General features: G+C 27.2%; 1 protein-coding gene across 2 annotated transcripts in view; it reads right to left on the reverse strand.

The window, feature by feature from the left end:
• LOC124954707 (transmembrane protein 114) overlaps positions 1-18793 on the reverse strand; it is a 28473-nt gene extending 9680 nt beyond the window's left edge. For both annotated transcript variants that reach the window (XM_047508030.1, XM_047508028.1), the window contains exon 1: positions 18557-18793. The gene's annotated coding sequence lies outside the window, so the exon portion shown is untranslated. The remainder of the gene's footprint in view (positions 1-18556) is intronic.
• Positions 18794-19866: the final 1073 nt, after the last annotated feature.

Below are 19866 nucleotides of genomic sequence, written 5' to 3' on the forward strand. Positions count from 1 at the left end.
ATGTCGTTAGATAATACATATATAAATATATATATAATTATTTGCATATATACATACATACATAATTATTTGCATATATACATACATATATCCATGCATACTCAATTATTTGCATACATACATACATACATACATACATACATACATACATACATACATACATACATACATACATACATACATACATACATACATACATACATACATACATGTATATGTAATTATTTGCATAGATGTATACATATATACATACTAAAACTTTTTATGTATATAGCAACAGTCTAATGTAACTTAAGAACCACGAAGCATTTAAGATATTACAAAGATTCATTACTTCATACACTGTCAACAATGACATTTTATTGCACATGTGTATAAATATAATCCATGTTTGGCTTGTTTTTCGATTCTTTTCTGTTCCCTTCATGTTAAAATTTTATAAAAGAAAATAAATCTTATACGGGCAGATATATAACGAGTGAGATGAAAATTTTGATTTTCGTTTATAATGATCTATCGAATTAGTTAAAGAAAAAAGTTCGTAACGTACGATCTCAAAATAATTATATTTTTTTTTTCTTTTTTTTTTTCGAGATAATAACTTGAATATATTGTATATCGGATATAAGTTTTTTTGTATTCATAGAACATTTTTTTTCGTTCGTCTAATACCGAGAACACTTTTGAAGCGAATCAATATACACAGACTAGATAGAGGCTAAATTTAAAAGTGAACTTTTCGTACGAAGTTTCATCGATGATTTTGATCGTTGCATTAATGTATTATATATAAATATTCAAAATAACGAAGATTCTTTGTTAGATCAATTTGAAATTTTCTTTAAAAACGTAGCCAAGAAAAGATTCGTAGTTAGTAAAGAATGCGAAATAAAAATCAAATGGATAAATCTCGGTGTCATTAGTTTCCCGACAAGAATCATTAAGCGTACTTCTAACGATAGAAATGCAACTTTGTTAATGCTCGCCAAAAACAAATGATGACACCTGCGATAGATATATTAGAATAGCAAATAAGAGAATTAGATTTCGATGTTATATATATATATATATACATATATGAAGTACAAATATTATTGATTAGTACATCGTAAAAGTTTATAATTAACTTCTATGTTTTTTTCTCCCCTCTTCTTTTTCTATAAAAAAGAAAAAAAAAATAAATAAATAAAAACGAATAAATAAAATAAAACGGATGGAGGGATAGGAGAGAGGATAAATTAATTCTTCTTGGTAGATTTTATTTTCAAATACATTTTGATTATGTGATACGGTTGTCATGATTCTTAGGATTAGACAAAATGTTCCGTTCTAAATAATCCGACTGTGAACAATGCCGCTCTAATATTCGCCTCGTTAATTTCGAGAGAATCTAACGACGCACTACCAAACGTGATAATATATATATATATATATCTATATATATATATATATATAGATTTGTGTACGGACGGATAACATGTAAATTTAGATCAATCGGGACGATCGCTTCGGTGGTAAGGTAACGTTATAAATTTTCTTGCTTGCTATCTTGTCATCGTCATGAAGAAGAGACGATGAAAGAACAACCTCCGTCGTTTTATTTCTGTTCGTTTTGACTTTACGTGTTACTATTCTTTGTTTTGTTTTTTGCTTTTGTCTCTCTCTCTCTCTCTCTCTTGTCCCTCTTCCTTTTTTTCTTCCTCTCTTTCTCTCTCTCTCTCTCTCTCTCTCTCTCTCTCTTTCTCTTTCTCTTTCTCCCTTATCCTTTTTTCGTTCTCTTTTTTCATTTTAAAATTAAACAAAATTTTTGTAAATAATCAAATTTTTTTTATAGAGTATTTTTCTTTTTTCTTCTTCTTTTTTTTTTTTCAAAATTGCATTTAAACGCACTACGAAAGAAATTATTTTATTACTCTATGATGAGATAAGCAATGTGAAAATCATATAAATGTGAAAATAATTATAATTATTGTTATTATATGAAATAAACGAGAGAAAAATTTTTAATAATATTCGTACAACTGTCTATGTCATTGTTATTTTCTCGAATATGTTTACACGAATACTTCGTTTTATTAATAGAATTCATTGCACAAGTTTCTAGAAATTTCACGTAGTAAAATATATAACCTACGATAGACTAATTTGTTTTTTCTTTTTATGTTTTTATTGATTTATTTATTTTTTTTTTTTTTTTAAAGAACAAACAAATACCATTGTAAAATTATGTTTAACGCTATCTTAAATCACATTAAATCGATATACCGTACGATTACAGTTACTATATAATCATACTTGTAAATTCAATTGTCTGTAACATTTTAATACTGAGTAATTATATTCGTGCGTTTCAAAATGTCAAATCAAATTCACAAAAGTTTATCCGAGGAATTTAGTGAAAACAAATTGAATTATTAAAAATTGCATTAGAGTAATCTATTTGTAACATTGTACACATATATATATATATATATATATATATATCTAATCAAAATAAAGTGTTTGTTTTCTTATCGTTGTATTTGCTTCATCATTGTTGAACTACTTTTAGTATCGAATTTATTAGAAAATAATAAGTGATATCGAACGAATGTAAATGTTAATGATTAAGTACGATAAAACATGTCGTATAAAAATTATGAAAAAGTTAATGTTTTTATGTTATTTAAAATCCAACAATAAGGATGATACAATAGGAATAAGAAAAGAACGAGTAAAATAATGTAAGATAAATACAAAATCAATTTTCGATTTTGAATTTATTTAAAATAGCCGAAGAAGTTCAATGTTATTTAATTGTTTTACGAAACGCGTTTAACATCGAAAGTAGGTATATATATATATATATATATATATATAGTTTTCTTAAACGTCGTTCGATTACATGGAAGGAAGAATTTAATTCGAATTTAATTTGTATCATTAGAGCTATTTCTTTAATAGAAAAGCGAATAATTATATTTTGACTTTAGTTCTTTAAGAAAGATCAAAATTCGACTATTTAATGAGTTACTACGTTTTACTACATACGATGGTGTTTAGTAAAGTCCACCGAATTTTCTGTCAACGTTCCAAAAACAACAAACGATCTAATTTTTGAGCATTAAGACGATAGTAGATACATCGAGGACTTTGTGTATGTAAATATTTGACGCATAATTCGATTAGTCATTTTATTATTACGAAGGAAATAATTCGAACAGGATAGATACGAGCTGATAATGATCTCATTCTAAGAATCATATAACTATGATTTATTGTAAACTTCATTTAAATTATAACGATATTATAGATATGAATGAAATAATTTTGTTTTTAACTTTTAATCAATGATTAAATTCCAAGTGTTCTTTTTCTTTTCTTCTTTTTTTTTCTTCTTCTTCTTCTTAAAAATTACTTTTTATATTTGTAAAACAAATTTTTTTATACTACTCGATTGATATTATTCCGTACTCTAATCGAATTATTTGTTTCATTCATTTATCATTCAAAATTAATTATCAAATAATAAATTGAAAATATTTCAATTGATAAATTGTAATTTGTAATAATTGTTGGTATTAAAGGGTTCAAGAAGATAGACAAATAGAGAGAAAGAGAAAGAGAGAGATAAAGAGAGAGAGAGAGAGAGAGAGAGAGAGAGAAATATAATATTAGATGGAAAAGGGATATGTCAACGTTTACGTGATATATTTATGTACGTAAAATATTTGAGATTATTATATAAGCGAACATATCGTTAGAATTTCGAAGAGCGTGTTAATGTAAGAATTATAAAGGAAAGTGACATACGTGTCTGGATTTGATTTTCAAAATGTATCAACATTGTTGATTCTCATAGTTTTTTTTTTCTGTTACGTAATTATTACGCATTTAAAATGTTCCTTTAAAAATCATTAACCATATATTAGGGGGAACCGGAAAATAATGTCGTTTCTGCGCATGTCGATATTTGATTGTAATTAAAAATAAAAACTTGTTAAAAATTTATTCGTTTGAATTTAATTTAAGAAAGCGACATTACTTTCCGGTCCCCCTAATAATACATATGTTTAATAAATATTATCTGAATCGAATAAAATAATATAAAGTTTGTAATTTGATAATACGAAGAAATTTGATATGACAAATGGAATCATTATGAATGTTTTGAATTACGAAACATTTGAATTTTTATTGTAACAATAAATGTAATATAATAATTTTGTATCTATTAAATATAACTTTTTAATGATTTATATGAATTCCATTTACCAATTGAATTATCTATTATATAATAAACAATAAAATTTTCTTTATTATATCCGATTTATCTCTATAATAAATAAACTATATTTTATTATAATAATTATTATAAATTAATGAAGAGTAAAGATAATAAATAATAAATCGTAGTTAACAGTTTCACAATTTAGCACGCTAAATAAAACAATTATATATATATATATATATATATATATATATGCAATTTTAATATTTATTAATCGTAAAAATAATTGTCTTTATAGTTTATGATTACATTGATAGAAATATTCAAATGTAATATGAACGTGAGGAAAAAAAATTATATTTCGTAGTTTTCAGAGCGTATTTTTTGTTATTACAAAAGAAAAAGAAAAGGAAAAATATTTGGCAAATTGAATTGCCATTAGTTGAAGTAACATTAATAGGCATAGATTTTTTTTTTCTTCCCTCCATTATAATTACAATTCATCGAATAGTCAAATATGAAAAATTTACGTTTCTTTTAATTTTTCTTGATATTAACGAAGAACGATTAACGTTTTGTTATCCAATCGTTCAAAATTGTTTATTAATTTCGTAATACCACGAAGGATCGCAAAAGACATTGTACACATTTTGGATCGTTTAAAACAATTTAGCGAATTAAACAATTTAATGACAGTTTTGTTTATTCCTTAGATATGTGTGTCTGCTTACAGATTTACGATTTTGGAAAAGTTTATACAAGTATAATCGTATATGTCGTGAATGTATAAACACATATATATGAATGCGAATGAATTTCCAAATGTGTCCTATAAATCTATAAATCATTTATGAATGATCAATGACGAATAAATTCTTTAAAACATAATAGACGAAACGTGGAATAATGATTCTATCAAATTTATCGAATGCGTATCGATTTTCATTTTGTTTTTATAATATCGAATGATAGAAAAAACATTAATGACAATCGATTACGTTACAAACAGTAGAAATTGAAAGGGGGAGCGTAGTACGATTGAATTACCATTGCGTCGGATATAGAATTTTATTTGTAGATTTTACGTCACGAATTATCGACAGGCTCGTTAACAAAAATAGCATGGTAATCCGGTGAACAATCGAACCTAGTTTAAAATAATAAAATTCCATTGTAAGATATTGAATAATATAATAGTTTATGAGATCGTATTGTTCGTAAATAAGTTTTCAGAGAAAAAGAATGGATAAAATAATAAACATGTCGACAAAAGATTACAAAGAAAAAAGATATTTCGTTTTTTATATTACCTATTAGCCAAAAATTTAATTCGATTAATAAAAGAGACAAGATATTAAAATAAATATTTTTAACATCTAAATCCAAAAAAAAGAAAAAAACAAATATATACATATATATATATATATTTATATAAATAGATATCGATATAATATTGCATGTTTATCTAGATATATAAATAATATAAAAAATACATATTACAAGGGGGTGGGGGGTGGGGGGGAGGAAAAATTGTCTGATCCATGATCCATTAAAAAGAGTAATAATAAATAATATCGATAATATTAACCGTAAAGACGAAATAATAAATCCAAAAGAAAATTTATTTATCAGGGCTGCGATATAATACGATGGAAGATGAACGATATTATCGCGCTATAAATTATTAGAAAATATAAGAGAAAATATAAAAGGTAGTAGATACTATCATATTGGTACCAGTTGACCGATAGAACGAACACGAAAGCGCTCGGATATTTATGGCATGCCCACTTAACTGTTAAATTCTTTTTTTTTTACTTTGTTTCTTCTCATCTCTCTGTCTCTCTCTCTCTCTCTCTCTCTCTCTCTCTCTCTTCATTTCTCCATACGAACATAGTAATCTATCCGTCTAGTCGTACGTTTTAAGTTATTTTTATTTAAGTAAAGATACGCTTAGGATCAATAGAAAATTTTTCTTTGTACTTAATTTATTAAACATATATAAAATAAATTAAATTTGTATAAAATATATAAAAAGAAATTTAATTTCCTTTTATCGGCATTAACATTTAATCTTTGGCACGAACTTTCAAATTGAAATTTGAAATTCGTTCGTATTGAATTGGATCGGATCGTAATACATATTGTACTGTACTCATATATCGTATTTGTAATTAACGAATTGTGGATTTTCAATGACTAAAAGATGTTCCTCTCTGTCTCCCTGATGTCGGTGACGTCAACGCGTACCCTCACCATTGTTTTATTCGTTTATGCATACCGTGGTACCGTGGTTTATTTAGCCGCAGCTCCAGCTGCACGAACTGTGTGCACGAAGTTATAAACGCTGACAAAGACGCCGTCCGCGTCTTTCTGTCAGCCTAAACTTAAGAGTCGACACCCATCGTTGGCTATTTTCGAATATTCCCGCATTTTTTTTTCTATCTTCTCTCACTCTACTCATCCTTTTCTATTTACCTCTTTCTCTCTTTCTATCTCTCTCTCTCTCTCTCTCTTTCTTTTTTTTTCTCTCTTACTCGCTCACTCACTCACTCACTTACTCTTCCAAATTTTCTTTCTCACCGATTACTTTTTCTTTTTTCCACGTTTCCCCTTTCTGGTTTTTCTTTTTTTTTTTTTTCAACGGTGACGTTCGTGACGTTCCGACTTCACGTTTTGCAAATTAAAAACTCGTTCTATGTTAAAACTTCCCTTTCTTTCCTTTCTTCTTTTTTCTAAATCGAATAATTTCATCTTAACTTTTATAAAATATCGATTAAATGTGTAATTAATTAATGATATGAAAAATAAAGAAAGAAAAAGAAACATTATGTTTTACGTTAAAGTGAGATAATTAAAAATCATTAGATTTACGATTTAATTGAAAATCGTTGAATCGTTTTTTTTTGTTTTTTTTTTTTCATACAATTAAAATATACGACAAATAAAATCATCGATTTAATTTTTCTTAATCTTCTTCTTCTTCTTCTTCTTCTTCTTTTTTTTTCCTATTATTCCTAATAAAAAATAAATTCGATCGATCGTCAATTTATAATCAACGAGTATATACTTAACGATCGATTTATTATTGAAAAATTTTCGATACACTTGGGAAAAATATTGACAAATATTTTCGTATTTTAAAACGACATTCATTTTTGATTTTGATCGTAAACGAAAGATCGCATTTAAATAAATTTTAATTGATTTAATAAGATAGGGAATATAAATTAAAAAATCTGATTATGATTTCGAGTCACATATTGTGCGAAATGGAATGTTCCTTAATGCGTGCTCTTCGACGACGTGAAATTTTCCGTCTCCGGTTAAGTAAGCCGTTGACGTTTTTCAACTGTGCGTGACATTTATGTCGATCATAATATAAGTTCTATCAATATTTCCTGTTATTTGTGAGGCGAAGAAACGTAAGATACATACCATCGACGCTTATTGTTGTATCAAAGAGATCGTATCTATATTTACTGTTTTCTATATGGAACACATCAAAATGCTCGTTCTTGCGGATACACGTAAGCGTATATATGTAAAATGAGAAAATCAATGATTAGACGATCCAAAGTACATATATAAATATATATATGTGTTTGTGTGTGTGTGTGTATGAGAAAGTATGTGTGTGTGTGAGAGAGAGAGAGAGAGAGAGTATGTGTGTGTGTGTGTGTACATACGCTCAACTATCGAACGAACCTTTTAACTTCATCGTTTGCAAGAGAATAATTTAAACTTATAAATCTGAAATTTTTGTATAAAAGTTATCTTATATTTCAAATGAGGTCGAGTATATTATATTATAATACCGTATATATCTGTAAAATATTAGGATCAGTTAGATTTATTTGGTTGGACCGATCATTCTTTTTCTATTTTTCCTTTTTCTTTTTTCTTTCTTCTTAGTAAATGATTTGTGAAATTTGAAATTTTCGTCTTTACCGAGTGAACACGGCTTTTTTTAAACCATCTAGAATGTGGGAATTTCTAGAATATATATATAATGTGTGTTTATCTAGTAGAATATATAGTTATATATATATATATATATATATATATATATATATATATATATTATTTTTACATTAGTCAGAGATCTTTTCCAGAATTGAATTTATATATAAATGTTTCGTTAAATATTCATTTGACAAACAAAAGCATCTCTTTTGCCAAAACATTAATACGAAATGAATCCTCGTATTTCTCGAATATCGTATTTTTTTCTTTCTTTTTTTTTTTTTTTTTTTTTTTTTTTCTTCTTTTCATCATTAATTCCAAGTCAATGTTTGGACTTGTATGATTGATGAATATGTAATTAGATTTGACGTTCTACCTCAGTTCATCGTTGCACATCAATTCTTACAATGTTTTTGAATAACTATATATATATATATATATTTGATCTATTGCAATATGTTTCTTTAAATCTTCTTTATGACAATTGACTGTTATTAGATGAATGCCTGGCTAACAATATTGCTTGTCTTGCTAGGGATTGGCTAAACTGGCATTACAACAGAATAGAATTGGTTTGGGTATTTGCCGAATGGCCAGATAAATCATCAAATTTAATCCTATAAAATTACTTTATAGATTTTCATTAGCGAGGAATAAATGAAAAATAAAAGTTCAATCAACGTCAATGGAATTAAGTGAACGTATGATTCAATGAATAAACACGGCGATGAATAAAAACGATCGATTAAAATAAAATCGAAAGAAAATCCTTAAATCGATTAGATCGTTTACTTTATGGATGCTAAAATTTCTTTTCTTTTCTTTTCTCTCTTTTTTTTCTTTTTTTTTTTTTTTTTCTTATGCGAAGTGAGAAAATTTGCGAGACATATTCAGAACGATTCTTTTTCATTTTCTTTCATTTCCATCGATGTTAAGTGATTTCAAAAAATTCTATACGCAGAAAATATAAAATTATAAAATTTTGATGGAATAAATAATAACAAAAGATATAAATCAAGAATATATTTAATATACGAATGATCGAGTAAACTGAAAAATCAATAAAAATGTATTTACATATATTATTTTGAGTTTCGTCGCAGTGGATAAAAGTTTTTTCATAATCAATAATTTTATTAAATTGAATTATGGAACGAACTCTTTTTTCCTTTTTTTATTCTTTTTTATTTTTTTTCATTTTTTTTTTTTTTTTTTTTTTTTTATTTATGTTCCACCTTCGAATGTAAATTTACATATTGTACAAAGTTTAAGCTTAAAGAAACATTGAATAATTCAAATTGTTATTATTGTTAAAACTCTGACGCTTTTAATATTTTTATTTAAATTAAAAAGTGGAAAAAGAAAAAGAATACAAAACTCAATTAAAATAATAGAAAGAAGAAAAAGAAAAAAATTCTGCCCATTTTATTTCCCCGCTATTTTATTATAATGTCACTTTAATTCATTGAGTATCACGTGGTATTGTATCAAAAGAAAAAAAAAAAAAAACAAAAAAAAAAAAAAAACAAAAAAAAAAGAAAAGAAAGGAATGAAAAAAGAGAGAAATGAGAAATCCACGTACAAACATTAATCTTTTGAATGAAATCATTGAAATTTTCATTATATTTAAACGTTCGAATTTACAATACAATGACAAATTAAGTGATACACATTCGAATTATCATTATAAAATAAATTATTCGTATCTCGCGTTAGAACGTTTCATGATGGAGTTATCCAAAGAGAGTGATCGTAATCATGAGAAAATCTTCAATGACTACTTTCTGAAAGCTTCTTTCTATCCGATAACCGCGAAGAGGATTGCGTAAACGTTTCAAGAAGAAATAACGAAGATAGCAATAGTAAGAAATTGTATATACTATTCGGGAGGTATACGTGCGCGCACGTGCGTGCGAAATATGTGAGTGAAAGAGAAAGAAATAGAGAAAAAGAGAGAGAGAGAGAGAGAGAGAAAGAGAGAGAAAAAGAGAAAGAGAGAGAAAGATAGCCAATGCTCTGCCAGAGAGTTATAGAGCGCTTGCTGCTGATTTCTCCTTACTGACGCTATTTTCACTCGTTCTTGCTGTCGAAGACAAGTAGAAATACACCGACATAGGATCGGAATAGAATTAACCTAAAATCCATTGGTTTGTTTATACGGCCTACAAGATTGGTAGCAGCGATAACAAATTTTCAACTCTCTTGCATTGATGTTACAGAGAAGGGAGTCGCGCAGATAGTCGATTACGGATAATATCTAATGAAAACAATAACATAAAACCTTCCATCTAACAAATTTTTATGACTTGCAGTTCATTAACTAATAATAATAATAATAATAATAATAATAATAATAATAATAATAATAATAATAATAATAATAATAATAATAATAATAATAATAATAATTGAATAATAATATCCACTTTTGATTTATATATATATAATATGATTTATATATTTATATATATATATAAATAATTGATATATATATATATATATATATATGTTTTATCACTTTTCATTGAGTTCGTATAATATATAATTATAAGAAGAAAAAAAAAAATGATCGATGATGTTCCTTATATTTTATTCTATATAAATGTAATATTTTTAACGAGCTTTCAAGGAACTTACTTTCCTCGAACTATCATGTTGAGAAAATTTATTATAAAATCAGTTACGATTATGAAATCAAAACGTGTCATGTACATGTATTGTGTAAAAGTATTCAGAAAGTAAGAAGATATATGTTGAAGTGTTTTCTCTCTCTCTCTCTCTCTCTCTCTCTCTCTCTGTCTCTGTCTCTTTCTCTCTTTCTCTGGATATATTCTCTCTTTATCTTGATTGTATACTAAATCCTAATAAAATATTCTTTCAATGAACTCCGAGATTTATTTATATTTATTTATTTATTTATTTATTTTTTTTGTTTCGTTCTATATAGAATTGTTCAATTGTGTAGTTATTATGCTATTCCTTTTCACGGTCATTCTTGTTATTAGAAATAGAATTTATACGTAAACAATAATGAGATGAAAATGTTGAAGTTTAGAAATTGGAGAAGGAAAGAAAATAAAAAATAAAAAATAAAAAAGAAGAAAGAAAAATAGAATCATCATTTGATTCGTAATTTTCTTTTTTTTTTTTTTTCTTTTCTTTTTTTTCTTCTTCTTTCATTTTTTTTCTTTCTTCTTTCTTTTTATTTTCTTTTTCTTCTTTATTTTTTTCTTTTCTTCTCTTAAGTATCGTAAACGAAAACAGCAACGTTTTGTGCTTGATCAAATCAAGTAACGTGTAAAGTATAATCCGCTCGTAGTATCACTCTGAAATAGTTTTCTTCTAGCGTGCGCAAGCGCGCACGTGGCCTATCGTGCCCACCATGTATTTTTAAATACTTGGCCGGCGACCTAGGGCACTTACATGCCAGGGTGATGAGACACTCCTCTCTACCTGTGATAAATAAATAATAAATCTTAAATAAAATAGAATGAATGTTCATAGATACGTATATATGTACGTTTGTAAGCATGTATACTTTATATAGAATTTCTATGGATACAAAGATTTATTGTAGAATAAAATATAGTGTATATGTATGTTATAAAAATATGATGTTATAAAAATTTGATTTGTATGGATTTTTAAAAACATTTGTAAAATATATATTTAAAAATAAAGTGAAAGAAAAATATTTGTGGTCAATAAAATGTTCATATTATAAGAGAAAAAAATGACATAGTAATAATAATAATAATAATAATAATAATAATAATAATAATAATAATAATAATAACAATAATAGTAATAGTATTCTAAAATATACGAACGTTAATTAGATTTCCCTTTTTCTCCTCGCATTTACGGCTTTTATATAAAATTTTTTGATGGCATTATCTCGAAAAGATTCGCAGTTTCTTTTCGAGAAAAGCAACTTCTTTTGTTTCTTTTCTTTTTTCTTTTTTTCTTTTTTTTTTTTTCCTTTTTTTACTTTTGTAAGTTCTTCTCATTTATCTCTACTCAGATATTTAATAATGTAAATTAATATGTATGTGTATATACAGAATTACTTAACCCAAGAACACATGGAAAAATTTTAATAAAATGTTTTATTCATTAAAATGTAATTAACTCTAGAATTTACGAGCCCTTTTCCAAACGTGACACGAATTTTACAAATTCTGATTATTTGCATACATATATATATATATATATATTTTTTTTTTTACGATAAAATTACAGTAAAAATACGCATGTCTTTAAAAAGTAAAATATTTATTAATCTAAGCTAGGAATCTTTGCTTTGTTGATGAATTATCTTATTTTAAAATGTGATTACTTAGTGTCATAGAAAAAAATCGATAATAGCTTGGAGAAACGCCGAGAGAATCTAAGGGAGGAGAATCAAGTAGTATTTCCCATATTAAAGGAGAACATTTTTTTCATCGTTTATATCTTGCAGTATGATATTCTGCATAGTCCTTTTTTTTTTCCTCTATTAATTAAGTTCTGACTATATTTGAACGATGGAATTGATCGACTTCAAATACAATCTCAAAAAGTTCTTTTACACGTTACTTACGAATTATTTTCAACAACGACGCGTAATTCTTCCTTCTCTCTTTTCTTTTCTCTTCTTTTCTTTCTTTCTTTCTTCTTTTTCTTTTTTCTTTTTTCTTTTTTTTTTTTTTTTTTTTTTTTTTTTTTTTTTTTTTTAATCATATCTTTTTTAACTGTGTCATATTATTCGATCAATTCAACTTAACGACGCGTCAAAATTTTATTGGGACACACTATGCATGAATATACTATATCGTGTATACGTTATTTCATAGGTTTTATTGTTTCATGTGAATTTCGAAAATATCAACGTGATAGACGATAAACCAATAAACGATTTGCATCTGTCTAAAAGTCTTCAAAAAAAATTTTAAACAAACTTTCAGTTGCGTATTATTATTATTATTATTATTATTATTATTATTATTATTATTATTATTATTATTATTATCATCATCATTATTATTATACAGTCTTATTTTTTTTTTCTTTTGATTCTATTAAAAATCTTTTGTTTTTTTAAGATTGAACATCGACAAAAGATGGAATGGTAAAAAAAAAAAAAAGCGGAGAGAGCCGTTGCTTTGGATATTTTAAACGATTCAATCGTACTTGCAATTTAACATGCATTTACATATATGTACATATATACAATACATATACAATGTATATATATATATATATATATATGTTTGTATATACATTGCTTTATCATGGTTTTCTTGAAATTTCACTTATTGTTAAGAAAGGACGAGGACAAAATCCAATCGTGAATTTATTCATGATGAAATCATGTTTGCGATGAAAAGTGGATCGGGGATGAAAATTTATTACAACGTCTCGTCACCGCATTTCAAAGCGACAGAATCGGGCGTCGAGATCAATGATAACGAGTGCCAGGAAATGTAACATCTAAATTCTCTCTTTTTCTCTTTCACTTTGTCCCCTACTTCATTCCTTTCCTTCTGTTTTTCAAAGCGCGATATTTAAAGGCTTTGCCTGTAGTCCGTCTGTTTTAGTTGGACGATATAAATACAATGGCCAAAACCCGACGGATTCTCTCTCTCTCTCTCTCTCTCTCTCTCTCTTTCTGCTTCTCATTCTTTCTTTTTATCTCTTTCTCTCTCCCTCCCTCGCTCGATCTCTCGCTGCGAATAAACGTTGAATTTTCCGACATCGTCAACCATCTCGAACGTTCACAAAAACGGTTTGGAACAAACCGTAAGCACGATGACGATGCTCGAAATTAAGCGAGCTTCGTATTTCGTTTTTCTTTTATCTTACTCGTGGTTTCTTCTTTTTTCTTTCTTTTTTCTTTTTTTCTTTTGTTTTTTGTTTTTTGTTTTCTTCTTCTTCCTCTCCTTTAAGGAACTGTATTCCTAAGCGCAAAAAAAAAAAAAAAAAAAAAAAAAAAAATAAATAAAAAGAGAAAAAGAAAAAAGAGAAATATTTCATCGAAGAGCAACGAAAATGCTTACAACAAGATTCAAAAGATAAATCGTTTAGGAAAGAAGCATAACGTTTAATGACATTTTGTATTTTTTTTTAAATCCTTTATCCATAATGTCATATATGCGTTTTATCGAATTTATCCATGTTCATGGCTATAATCGTATAATCGTATCACATGACATACAATCATTATGTTATTATAACGTCCGATCGTAATAATGATATTCATTAAAAATTACAAATAGAACAATAGACGTTTCATTGTCTGTTTTATTTATGCACTATAATATCCAAGATGAAATAACTTTAGAAATGAGTTTTATGTTTTATCTAAATGGATTAACATTTTGATCGTATTAATAATCCTTTCACAAACGAAATAGTCATACCCTTTGGCAACAGGATTTAGTCGTCGTAAAAATGATAATAGCATTGCTCGCGATATCAAATAGTTCGTTATTATTGTTTTAATATACGCGAAAGAGAAAGAGAGAGAGAGAGAGAGAAAGAGGAGGACGCCATTGTTCTTGATGCGATCGTAAAGCGTCTTCAAAGCGCATTATGATTTTTTAAATTTATATCTGTTACTAGGAAGGACTAAAGTTAAAAAAGTCGAGTTAAAAAATTGAGTTTAAATAAGAAACGAGTATTATCATCGAAAGTATCACGTAAAAGTATTTAATGTCCGAATGTAAAAAAAATTTTCTCATTTCACGAAGCTTACGTATATCATATTTTATTCGACGAATAAAAATGATAACAGCAACGAGAACGTACAAGTTTTTTTTTTCCTTTCCATTTTTTTTCTCTTTCTATCTTTTTCTTTTTTTCTTTCTTTTGCCTTTGTTTCTTTTTGTTTCTTTTTCTTTTTTTTCTTTTTTTTCTCTTTTTTTCTTTTTTATTTTTCTTATTCTCTTTTTTCACGTTTTAACTTTATTACAATGTTTTACGTCGTTTAGAAAAGATATCTTTAAACAGTCAAAAGTGTGTGTCGGAGAGAAAAAGGGAGAGAGAAAGAGAGAGAAAGAAAGACAGAGAGAGAGAAAGAGAGAGAAAAAGAGAGAGAGAGAGAGAGAGATTTATAGTGATGTTCCATATAAAAGTTTTTATATGATTTCGTGGGATACATAAAATGAGAAATAACGGAATTAATATTTCTCTATTCTAATAGTTGATTCACAGAACTACAGAACATACGAATTTATTGTTTGTCGATATTAATTCCTATGATTATATCATTCCTACGTTTCCTATGAATCTCTCTGTCATTAAATATCGTAAATTTACATTGAAGAAAATCCAAAATTGATGACTAATGATGTATCATTTATTTTTGTTTGTTAATGAAAATTTATAATAATCGTTAATGCGATTACAATTATGGAATTAGTTTAAAACTATATAAACATTGTTCCTCCTGATCGTATCGATATTCGCATATGTACGTGCCGCACGCGAACTATGAAACGACACGTATCTCGTGACGTCACGCACTCGTCGACCATTATCATGACTTTTTAAATATTCATGAGAAATAATACTTGTAATTTTTATGCATCAGTCGATATTTTACAAACGTGATTCTTTCATATTCATAATATCAATCAAAGATTTTTCCCTTATTCGTTATATTTTATATACGTTTCAATATAGATCAAATATATCTGTGAGAATTATTTTTGTAATGGAAACATTTTCTTTTCTTTTATATATCTTTTTTCCTCTCCATTTTTTCCTTTTCCAGTAAATCTCAAACAAAGTTACATGCAATTGATATAAATTACTTGAAAACGTTCTCTTCCTTGTTTTTTCTTTCTTTTTTTTTTTTTTTTTTTTTTGTTTTCCTTTTCTCTTTTTTTTTTCACAAAGATTACCCTTCGTCTGATATGTAAAAGGTCTGAACGTAAAGATTTGAAGGCACAAAGGTAGTAGGAAAAAACGAGATAATATTCCGATTTAAAGGGAAAAAAAAAAAAAGAATATACACACACAGACACACACACACACACACACATACACACCAACGATCTAATATTGTCTTGTTTTAGGAAAAAATTTTATATTGTTTACTTCGTCATGAATAATATATTCAAAGGAGTGGAGGAGGGGGGGGGGGTTCGAATGTCGATACAACGAGATGAACGGAAAGGAAATAAAAAAAGAGAAAAGAAAAAAAGAAAAAAGGAAGAAAAAAAAGTCGAAGCGGTAAGTAACAGAGAACAGGAAGATAGTATTGAATTCACAAATATCACGAGGGTGATCTATAGTTTTTTTTAACAGTAAGAGAAAGATAGGTGGACGAAATGGAATGAGAGAGAGAGAGAGAGGGAAAAAGAGAGAGAAAGAAAGAGAGAGAGAACAAAGAAAGTACCCTTTTACTCATTCTATCATCCCTTTATCACCCCATGCGGTTAATTTCCGTTTCGTAGAAGTGTTGTGCGTGACGCGCGAAATGAAAGCGGAAAAAATGCATCGGTGAGGTATCGAACGTATCGTCTGTCCATCACGTGAACGAATAGAGAAGCCGCGAGAGATTGTAATTATATAAAGAAATAATTTACAGTTCGCTACTATGGCGTCGCAAGTTACACACAATTGATAATGGTAATGGTGATGGTGATGGTGATGGTGATGGTGATGGTGATGATGGTGATGGTGATGGTAGTGGTGGTAGTGGTGGTAGTGGTGGTAGTGGTGGGTGTTAGAATTACGTGTGCTTTATATGCTTCGGCACCCTTATGGAAATTTCCTCTTTTCTTTCGAGTTTACGTTATATACTATCTATCGGTCAAAGTAATACAACTTTTCTCTTCGTGCATATATTTCTTTTTATATATATATATATATATAAAGAAAATAAGAAAAAGGAAATAAAATAATTGTATTCATATCTCCGTTATTTTTTTTCTTTCTTTCTTTCTTTCTTTCTTCTTTCTTTCTTCTTCATCTTTCTTTTCTTTTTGTTTCGTTTTTTTTTTGTTTCTTTCTTTTTTTCTTTTTTTTTTTTTTTTATTCGTAAATTCTACGATTCACGAAGTTTGTACTCCTACAACGCTTATTGCTACTCACGTTTCACTCTCTTGTTGTATTAAAAATGATGATGGGGAATAGAGGAGAGAGAGAGAGAGAGAGAGAGAGAGAAGGAAAAGAAGAGAAGAAAAAATAAGAGAGAAAAAAGCGTTCGTTAATAAAATTTCTCACGAAGTTATTAGATATTTGTTTTCCTTAGAATATACGATGTTTATACATACTTTCTAATCTTTATTCGTTCAATTTTCGATCATAGAAGTGATTCTAAGCACGGACTTGTTTTTCGATTTAAAAAAGAAAGAGAGAGAGAGAGAGAGAGAGAGAGGAAGAGAAAAAAAAATAAGAAAAAAAAAGAAAAGAAAGAAAAAAAGAAAGGAAGAAGGAAACTCACGCGTTGTCGGATGATAACGCGTATAGTATGTTATTGAAAGCTCAAGTTATGATATCTTTATTATATTGCACTGTTTTTTAAATAGGATTGAAACTTTTTCGTTTCAATTTGTTTTCATTGTCGATTTTACAAACGTCATGAAAAATAGAATAGATATTTTGGCGTTACGATTATTAGATAATTCGAAAGAATTCGATCGAAATAATCTTCTTTAATATTTTCTTCTTTTTCTTCTTCTTCTTCTTCTTCTTTTTCTTCTTCTTCGAAATACACAATATTTATCGGCTTTCTATTATATTTGTGATATGTTAAAATTCAAAACGTTACATTTCTATCGTGGTTCTATTTTGAATTCGTAAGAGTGATATGAAGTTTTCACTCTGATAATTATGTTTGGCGATGCATAAAATAAGCACGTCGCAAATCATACTGATTGTCAACGAGGCTTCTAACTCGGCGCAATAGAATTAATACAAATTTTTCTATTAATATTCGCTCACGATTAAATCTCACGATAAACAAACGCTAATATATATATATATATATCGGTTATAATCGCCTATAATCGACGATAAACGCCTGATATTCGTTAATCTACAAAAATGATATTTAATAATAGTAATTAAACTAGTAATGAAAATACGATAGAAATCGATTTTTATTTCTATAAAAAAAAATCGATATATAAATGATCTATAAATGATTCTGAGAATAACAGCGATTAAGTATGTCACGAAATTCGTACAATTTTCTTTCTTTTTTTGCAACTGCGTTAAAGAAGTTGTATTAGTTATTATTAATTCAAAAGAATTCTATTATATTTTGAATTCTTTTCATTTATTTGAATTTCGAATTGAAATAAATGTTAAAAAAAGAAAAAGAAAAAGAAAAAGTTTCATAGACAACATTATTCAGAATAATTATACGTATATTATAATAATGCTTACCCCCTTTTAAAAAAGGCGTAGGAAAAATGAAAGAGAGAAAGGGAGAAAGAAAGTCACTGGTACCAAATTTCACAGTGAAATTTTTAAGCACAAATTCTTTTTCCCTCCTTTTTTTTTTTTTTTTTTTTTTTTTTTCGTTATATACAAATCGTCAATCGGATAATAAAGAATCGATAAGAAAACACACACTCTTAACTAGGATAACCGAACGCGCTGACCGCCGGTCTGACACTGATCGCGTTCTGACTACTTCCCTTGGCGCTCAGTAGTTTCAGTGTAAAGAGGGGAGGGAATATGGCAATGCACAGTGGGGGTGTACCATCAAACAACGTCTTAATGTATTATAATTAAATGGGATAAAACGTGATAATAAATATTACATAGATATCTATATATAAATATACAATAATCAATGAAAGAAATTGTTTCGCAATTTATCAAGATATTTTTTTTAAGTAATGAAAATAATGAAATATTTAATTCGAGAAATAGAACGATGTTTATTAAATATTCGCATAATAAGAATTTTATAAGAACAATTGTATATTGTTGTACAATCGAATTGGTATTAATGGAATTGTTTACATGATTTGTTTTTTTTTTTTTTTTTTTTTTTTTTTTTTTTTTTTGCGAAATCCTACAGTTTTCGGATCTCTTAAGATTCTTTTTTTTTTCTTTTCTTTTTTTTTTTTTTACATAATAATCATGTAAATTATGAAGTATGAATGGAAACAAAATCATCATCATTTCATTCTATGACAATCTCGTGTAACATTTCATTAATGGATTGTACCGATGGAACATTATTAAATTTCCAATAAATTTATTACGATTCTTGAGTAATACGAGTATCATAGTTACATCATAAAAATTTCAAATCCCACATTCGTCATAAAGTCAAATTGAAATTGTTTTCATCGTCGTTGTATTTATTACAATGCCAAAATTTTCTAGTTCTCGTCGATTCAATAATTTGCTTCGAAGTTGTAACGTCGACGATTAAAGTGTATGAAATAATTAAAAAATTGTATTTGTCGTACGTTATCATTGAAAATGACTCGACGATAATTGACATTTTAGATTTTATGATACAATCTAACGTCATGTCAATCACTTCACGTATATCAATGTATCAATCCATATCCAAATGAAATTTCAAGATCTATTGCATAAAAAAAATAATTTCTTTAATATCTTCTAACACAAGTACGATCTTAATGGCGTAATGACATTTAAAGCATTAAACTTTCCATAAATAAAAAAGTAAGAACTTTGCAGATTATATAATAATCTATATAAAATTATTTATT

This window comes from Vespa velutina, chromosome 16 (genome assembly GCF_912470025.1).
Source record: "Vespa velutina chromosome 16, iVesVel2.1, whole genome shotgun sequence".
Taxonomy (NCBI): domain Eukaryota; kingdom Metazoa; phylum Arthropoda; class Insecta; order Hymenoptera; family Vespidae; genus Vespa; species Vespa velutina.